Source organism: Petromyzon marinus, chromosome 54, assembly GCF_048934315.1.
Source record: "Petromyzon marinus isolate PM22_M1 ecotype Great Lakes invasive population chromosome 54, UKy_Petmar_22M1.pri1.0, whole genome shotgun sequence".
In the NCBI taxonomy this organism is placed as follows: Eukaryota; Metazoa; Chordata; class Hyperoartia; order Petromyzontiformes; family Petromyzontidae; genus Petromyzon; species Petromyzon marinus.
The window spans coordinates 9,876,482-9,886,002 of NC_133720.1; positions in this window are offsets into that span (position 1 = coordinate 9,876,482).

The window sequence follows — 9,521 nt, forward strand, 5'->3', positions numbered from 1 at the left end:
CTCTCATGGAAGCCAGATGGCTTACAAAGAACCTCCGTCTTGGAAAAGTCAATGGCATGTGAGCCTACTGAATTAGAACAATGATCTGCTACGGCCGAGGTGTTGGTCCTACCGTGTTTAAGGTCTGCTTTATGTTCACGAATGCGGTCCGAGATATGGCGTTTGGTTTCTCCAATGTAACTACTACCACAGAGGCAACTTAGTTTGTAGACACCAGGGTATTGTATGTCCGGAATCACATCTTTTACAGACGGAACCAGATCACGGATTTTATGTAATGTGTTGAAACGGACCTGGATCTTGTGTTTATTCAAGATTTTGGAGATCTTTTTTGTGATCCCAGCAATGTAGGGTAAAGTGATGGTTTTGAAAGGCTCCTCAAGAGGGTTCTTCTTCATGGTTTGAGTGATAGCTTTGCGGATTGTATAGTCGGAGTAACCATTAGCCCTAAGAGCTTGGTGTACGTGCTTGAGTTCACTGCTTATGTGTTCCTGGTCGGATATGCATTGGGCTCTATGATACAGAGTCTTGATGAGAGAATTCTTCTGTGATGGATGGTGGTGGGAATCCGGTTTCAGATAAGCATCCGTATGGGTAGCTTTCCTGTAGACAGAGTGGCTCATTGAACCATCAGGTCTCTTTTTAATTAGGACATCCAAAAAAGGTATCTTGCCATCTATTTCGACTTCCATGGTAAATCTGATGGCTGGGTGTATGGAATTGATGTGGTCGAAGAATTGGTCTAGAGCAGGCCGGCCATGTGGCCAGATGACAAAAGTGTCATCCACGTACCTCTTCCATAAGGTTGGGCGCAGAGTGGCAGTCTGGATGGCGTCAGTCTCAAATTTCTCCATGAAAATGTTAGCTATAACTGGAGAAAGGGGGGAGCCCATTGGGGTGCCCTCAGTTTGTTTGTAGAAAGTTCCATTCCAAGTGAAGTATGTATTGGTTAAACAGTGTCTCACCAGGGGGGGTACCTCAGTGTTTAGTCCTTGATGAACCAAGTCTTCAATGATTGCAATGGTGTCAGGTACAGGAACCTTGGTGAATAAGGAAACTACATCAAAACTGACAAGCAGGTCGTCTGGGGACAGGGAAATACCCTTGATTGTTGATACCAGGTGAGTAGAATTTTGTACCGCAGAGGTGGTCTTTCCAGTGAAAGGACGCAGGATTTCAGACAAAAAACGAGCTAGTTTGTAGGTGGGGGAGCTGATAGTAGAGACTATGGGACGAAGAGGTGTATCAACTTTATGTATTTTTGGTAAGCCGTATAATCTTGGTGGCCTGGCAGCAGAAGGTTTCAACGAAAACTGTTTAGATTGATCAATTAATGCGGTTGAATCAGAAATTATTTTGTTGGTTTGTGTGACGAGGCTGTTGGTGGGATCTCTTTTTATTTTTGTATAACTACCATCGTCGAGTAATTCTTTAATTTTGTTGTTGTATTCTATTTTATCCATGATGACAGTAGCATTGCCTTTGTCAGCTGAGAGAACTACAATATCATTCCTCTTTTTTAATTTATATAATTCAAAACGCTCATCTTTGCTGAGGTTGCTAGCTGGCATCTTAGCGTTTTTGAGGGTTGCAGCGATTTCAGATCTTGCTACGTCTGCAGCGATGTGACCCAGGCCCCTGAGAGCAACGTCTACTTGGGCAATTATATCATTAACTGGTATGTGTTTAGGTGTGACTGCAAAGTTTAGACCTTTAGCTAAAACGGATTTCAGACCATCGGAAATAGAACTGTTACTGCGATTAATTACGACTTTATTAACTTTCGATTTTAATTACGACTTTATTAACGTCTAACTTTTTGGTGTGTGGGTCCGGTCTTTTGTTGAAGAGGAGGTTAAATTTGGAAATCAGGTTTTCCTTACATTTGGTCGACATAGTAGCAGCTGAAGAGGCAGTCATATTGTCTACATGTTCCCAATCCGATGTGGACATTATTGCCGTCAATGATAAGTGTGATTTGTAGAGTGTCTTGTCTAACTGATCTAGTTCTGTGCGTATAAGTCTGATTTTTTCTGAGATAAGAGCTAAGCTAGTTTTGAAAAGAATTCGTTTCGCATTAGAAGAAGTTACAGTAGCAGAGGTGAGTGTAAATGCGATTGGTATTACCCCAGAGTCACGGCATCTCTTCAGGAAGGTGAGAGACTCGATCAGCTGAGCTTTCTTATCCCGGAGTTTGTTGAAGGATCTTAAAGTTATGTGAAAACCCTCCCCGTAGAGGCGATTAAATTTTGATTTAAAGCTTTCGTGACTGCAGTAATTCATATTCTTAGTTTTTTCGGTAAAGTCACGTTGAAGAGAAACAACAAAATAACAAAATATATATAAAACAATAAAAAATTCTCACGACGTTTCGACCATAACTCAAACGGTCATCATCAGGTGTGTCGGTTTGCATAAATTTATTTTGAAAACGGCATATTTATTTATTTATATAAAAATAACGTTTGCGTCATGCGCAACGATTGGCTGTTTGCCAGGACTAGTCCATCTATTTTTTGAAAAGAGGAGGGGGGAGACGAAATTTGTTTTTATGTATGCTGTCTGAAAGCCACTGTAAGCGTGAACAATCAATCAAGAACTGAAATGATTTATCAAATCTTTCCAATGATTGCTAAGATAGAATCCATCTTCTCGGTTGAAATTGTCTCTGTGTTTGTATATGTGGATAGCCTCATGAACGAATCTCTCATGGAAGCCAGATGGCTTACAAAGAACCTCCGTCTTGGAAAAGTCAATGGCATGTGAGCCTACTGAATTAGAACAATGATCTGCTACGGCCGAGGTGTTGGTCCTACCGTGTTTAAGGTCTGCTTTATGTTCACGAATGCGGTCCGAGATTTGGCGTTTGGTTTCTCCAATGTAACTACTACCACAGAGGCAACCTAGTTTGTAGACACCAGGGTATTATATGTCCGGAATCACATCTTTTACAGACGGAACCAGATCACGGATTTTATGTAATGTGTTGAAACGGACCTGGATCTTGTGTTTATTCAAGATTTTGGAGATCTTTTTTGTGATCCCAGCAATGTAGGGTAAAGTGATGGTTTTGAAAGGCTCCTCAAGAGGGTTCTTCTTCATGGTTTGAGTGATAGCTTTGCGGATTGTATAGTCGGAGTAACCATTAGCCCTAAGAGCTTGGTGTACGTGCTTGAGTTCACTGCTTATGTGTTCCTGGTCGGATATGCATTGGGCTCTATGATACAGAGTCTTGATGAGAGAATTCTTCTGTGATGGATGGTGGTGGGAATCCGGTTTCAGATAAGCATCCGTATGGGTAGCTTTCCTGTAGACAGAGTGGCTCATTGAACCATCAGGTCTCTTTTTAATTAGGACATCCAAAAAAGGTATCTTGCCATCTATTTCGACTTCCATGGTAAATCTGATGGCTGGGTGTATGGAATTGATGTGGTCGAAGAATTGGTCTAGAGCAGGCCGGCCATGTGGCCAGATGACAAAAGTGTCATCCACGTACCTCTTCCATAAGGTTGGGCGCAGAGTGGCAGTCTGGATGGCGTCAGTCTCAAATTTCTCCATGAAAATGTTAGCTATAACTGGAGAAAGGGGGGAGCCCATTGGGGTGCCCTCAGTTTGTTTGTAGAAAGTTCCATTCCAAGTGAAGTATGTATTAGTTAAACAGTGTCTCACCAGGGGGGGTACCTCAGTGTTTAGTCCTTGATGAACCAAGTCTTCAATGATTGCAATGGTGTCAGGTACAGGAACCTTGGTGAATAAGGAAACTACATCAAAACTGACAAGCAGGTCGTCTGGGGACAGGGAAATACCCTTGATTGTTGATACCAGGTGAGTAGAATTTTGTACCGCAGAGGTGGTCTTTCCAGTGAAAGGACGCAGGATTTCAGACAAAAAACGAGCTAGTTTGTAGGTGGGGGAGCTGATAGTAGAAATCCTGCGTCCTTTCACTGGAAAGACCACCTCTGCGGTACAAAATTCTACTCACCTGGTATCAACAATCAAGGGTATTTCCCTGTCCCCAGACGACCTGCTTGTCAGTTTTGATGTAGTTTCCTTATTCACCAAGGTTCCTGTACCTGACACCATTGCAATCATTGAAGACTTGGTTCATCAAGGACTAAACACTGAGGTACCCCCCCTGGTGAGACACTGTTTAACCAATACATACTTCACTTGGAATGGAACTTTCTACAAACAAACTGAGGGCACCCCAATGGGCTCCCCCCTTTCTCCAGTTATAGCTAACATTTTCATGGAGAAATTTGAGACTGACGCCATCCAGACTGCCACTCTGCGCCCAACCTTATGGAAGAGGTACGTGGATGACACTTTTGTCATCTGGCCACATGGCCGGCCTGCTCTAGACCAATTCTTCGACCACATCAATTCCATACACCCAGCCATCAGATTTACCATGGAAGTCGAAATAGATGGCAAGATACCTTTTTTGGATGTCCTAATTAAAAAGAGACCTGATGGTTCAATGAGCCACTCTGTCTACAGGAAAGCTACCCATACGGATGCTTATCTGAAACCGGATTCCCACCACCATCCATCACAGAAGAATTATCTCATCAAGACTCTGTATCATAGAGCCCAATGCATATCCGACCAGGAACACATAAGCAGTGAACTCAAGCACGTACACCAAGCTCTTAGGGCTAATGGTTACTCCGACTATACAATCCGCAAAGCTATCACTCAAACCATGAAGAAAAACCCTCTTGAGGAGCCTTTCAAAACCATCACTTTACCCTACATTGCTGGGATCACAAAAAAGATCTCCAAAATCTTGAATAAACACAAGATCCAGGTCCGTTTCAACACATTACATAAAATCCGTGATCTGGTTCCGTCTGTAAAAGATGTGATTCCGGACATACAATACCCTGGTGTCTACAAACTAAGTTGCCTCTGTGGTAGTAGTTACATTGGAGAAACCAAACGCCATATCTCGGACCGCATTCGTGAACATAAAGCAGACCTTAAACACGGTAGGACCAACACCTCGGCCGTAGCAGATCATTGTTCTAATTCAGTAGGCTCACATGCCATTGACTTTTCCAAGACGGAGGTTCTTTGTAAGCCATCTGGCTTCCATGAGAGATTCGTTCATGAGGCTATCCACATATACAAGCACAGAGACAATTTCAACCAAGAAGATGGATTCTATCTTAGCAATCATTGGAAAGATTTGATAAATCATTTCAGTTCTTGATTGATTGTTCACGCTTACAGTGGCTTTCAGACAGCATACATAAAAAACAAATTTCGTCTCCCCCCTCCTCTTTTCAAAAAATAGATGGACTAGTCCTGGGCAAACTGCCAATCGTTGCGCGTGACGCAAACGTTATTTTTTATATAAATAAATAAATAAATATGCCGTTTTCAAAATAAATTTATGCAAACCGACACACCTGATGATGACCGTTTGAGTTATGGTCGAAACGTCGTGAGAATTTTTTATTGTTTTATATATATTTTGTTATTTTGTTGTTTCTCTTCAACGTGACTTTACCGAAAAAACTAAGAATATGAATTACTGCAGTCACGAAAGCTTTAAATCAAAATTTTATGCTTAAAATCACTTTAAACTTTTGGCATTGTAGTGCGTATTTAATGTGGCGCTGCACTCTGATGTTGTAGGAGAAAACATTTATTAAAAAGTCAATTTAATTAAGTAGAACGTGTTGTCTATATTCTTGGTTCTTTCGGTAAAGTCCCGTTGAAGGGAAACAATAAAATAATAAAAAATATATAAAACAATAAAATTCTCACGACGTTTCGACTGCAACACAAGCAGTCATCATCAGGTGTGAAAACCAACGGCAAGAACATTTGAAAGAAGTGGCGGTTTGTATTTATTTATTTATAATGTTAGCACCACGAATAGCGATTTGACAGTTTGTTTAGATGTCTATATTTATTTAAAGTTGCGCATTTTGATGTGACGTCACATATCTCAACCACCCCCCCCCTCGTCACACATCGTCATAAATGTCTGACGCCCCCCCCCCCAGGTGCGTGACGTCATTTATGGACGGCCCCTATGGAAGAGTAGGCCAAGCACACGACCCTCCTCTAAGAGGGGCTCTCTGTACGAGCTCTCTCTAGCGGAGGGCCTTCCGCCAGCAGTGTCGAGAGCCAGCAGATGAGGGGCTGCACCTCTATATCTTTAGATTTATTTTTACATTTCCGGCCTTCAACCAGCAGTGGATAGAACACGATGTGCGAGCAAGCACAACGAGCTACGGTATTAGATACAAATGCTGTGCATATTTTTGTTTGTGTTTTGCAACTTTTATTTGGAACTGAAGGAGCTTAAACTTATTCAATCGCCAGTGCTCCGCGATCGACTGCTCAACCCGAGTTTGCGTTCAAAGTAAACTTACGACTCGGCGCTCACTCACCCTGACGCATCGCCCGGCTAATGTGTTGCATACCACGCATTGACCAACTATTGTATTTCATACCACACGTCGACCCTAGTATTGTATTTCATACCACGTATTGACCACATTATTGTATTTCATACCACGCATCGACACGACTATTGTATTTCATACCATGCATTAACACGACTGTTGTATTTAATACCATGGATTGACCAACTATTGTATTTAATACCACGTATTGACCCGACTATTGTATTTCAGACCACGCATTGACCCCACTATTGTATTTCAGACCACGCATTGACCCCACTATTGTATTTCATACCACGCATTGACCTACGATTGTATTTCATACCACACATTGACATATCTATTGTATTTTTTTCCACGCATTGACCCTCACTATTGTATTTCATACCACGCATTAACCAACTATTTATTTCATACCACGCATTTACACGACTATTGTATTTCATAGCACGGATTGACCAACTATTGTATTTAATACCACGTATTGACCCCACTATTGTATTTTAGACCACGCATTGACCCCCACTATTGTATTTCATACCACGCATTGACCTACGATTGTATTAACATACCACGCATTGACGCATATATTGTATTTTTTTCCACGCATTGACCCCCACTATTGTATTTCATACCACGCATTAACCAACTATTTTATTTCATACCACGCATTTACACGACTATTGTATTTCATACCACGCATTGACACGACTATTGTATTTCATACCACGCATTGACCAACTATTGTATTTCATACCACGCATTGACCGCACTATTATATTTCATACTACGCATTGACCTACGATTGCATTTCATACCACACATTGACCGACTATTGCATTTCATAGCACACATTGACCCATCTATTGTATTTCATACCACGCATTGCCACGACTATTGTATTTCATACCACACATTGACCCATTTATTGTATTTCATTCCACGCATTGACCCCCACTATTGTATTTCATACCCCAGATTGACCCCGATATTAAATGTCATACCACGTAATGGCCTGCTGCTTTAATTTAACGCCACATATTGGCGAGCACGTGCTATTGCGTTTCATATCACGCATGCTAATCTCCATATATATAAAAGGCAAAGTTGTGATTGTGTGTCTGTTCAAAATGTTTAGCGTACTTCCCGACATGCAACAAACTTGAAATTTGCCAGGTGGGTACTTTACAGACTGTACACCATGCAGACATTATAAAAAATACACTTTTTTTGAGAGGGGGGAGCTCAATAATGCATATATTTTTTGCACGGCAAGTGAGCTGTGACGTCAAATCTGTCACGTGACCCGCGCATGTGGAAGCGTAACGCATTGTAGTGTAGTGGTTAGCGCTACGCTGCACTACGAACCCGGCTCCTCGAGTTCGATTCCCGCTCACGGCCACCACCGGTGACGATTATTTGAACCGGTCCTGGGCCTCCCCTAGGTCGACTCAGCCTCAAACGAGTAACTGTTGTGGTGTGAACATCACCACTGGGGAGACAAAGGCGGCCGGGTGTAGCCGGGCAGTACAGCTAGTGTATTATATACAACGAATGGGTGAGTGATGCGAAATACAGATAATGCGTCTCCTTCACGTATCCTCTCCATATAACAGAAATATTTGTTTTTATTTTGACTTACAACTTTTAGTGACTGCAGGAATTCATATTCTTTGGTTCTTTCGTTAAAGTCACGTAGATATAAAAAATAAAATGAATAAAAATACCACGACGTTTCGATCGCGACACAAGCGGTCGTCATCAGGAAAAGGGATTGGCCTCTCAAGGCAAATTGTTTATACAAGTTTGGAGATGAGCGTAGCCCAAGTGTATCAGCAGCAGCAATGCCAATGCAGCAGCAGCAATGCCAATGCAGCAGCAGCAATGTCGATGCAGCAGCAGCAATGCCAATGCAGCAGCAGCAATGCCAATGCAGCAGCAGCAGCAATGCCAATGCAGCAGCAGCAATGCCAATGCAGCAGCAGCAATGCCAATGCAGCAGCAGCAATGCCAATGCAGCAGCAGCAATGCCAATGCAGCAGCAGCAGCAATGCCAATGCAGCAGCAGCAATGTCAATGCAGCAGCAGCAATGCCAATGCAGCAGCAGCAATGCCAATGCAGCAGCAGCAATGCCAATGCAGCAGCAGCAATGCCAATGCAGCAGCAGCAATGCCAATGCAGCAGCAGCAATGCCAATGCAGCAGCAGCAATGTCAATGCAGCAGCAGCAATGCCAATGCAGCAGCAATGTCAATGCAGCAGCAGCAATGCCAATGCAGCAGCAGCAATGCCAATGCAGCAGTAGCAATGCCAATGCAGCAGCAGCAATGTCAATGCAGCAGCAGCAATGCCAATGCAGCAGCAGCAATGCCAATGCAGCAGTAGCAATGCCAATGCAGCAGCAGCAGCAATGTCAATGCAGCAGCAATGCCAATGCAGCAGCAGCAATGTCAATGCAGCAGCAGCAATGCCAATGCAGCAGCAGCAATGTCAATGCAGCAGCAGCAATGCCAATGCAGCAGCAGCAATGCCAATGCAGCGGCAGCAGCAATGCCAATGCAGCAGCAGCAATGTCAATGCAGCAGCAATGCCAATGCAGCAGCAGCAATGTCAATGCAGCAGCAGCAATGCCAATGCAGCAGCAGCAGCAATGTCAATGCAGCAGCAATGACAATGCAGCATCAATGTCAATGCAGCAGCAGCAATACCAATGCAGCAGCAATGTCAATGTAGCAGCAGCAATGCCAATGCAGCAGCAGCAATGTATGGCAGAGTGATGGTTTTGATTGGATCCTCAGATGGCTCCTTCCTCACGGTTGGGGTGATGGCTTTGCGGATTGTGTAGTCAGAATATCCATTCGCCTTGAGAGCCTGGTGTACGTGTTTGAGTTCACAGGTTAGGTGTTCATGGCCGGAGATACATTGAGCTCTATGGTGAGCTCTATCAAAACGCTACACCATAGAGCTCAATGTATCTCTGTGTCTCTGTGTTATCTCTCTCTGCTTATGTGTCTGTCGATGTTTCTCCGTGTCTGTGTTTTGTCTCTCTCTCTCAAATTTAGCAATCTTTGGAAGAACGTAATCAACCAGGTAGGGTAT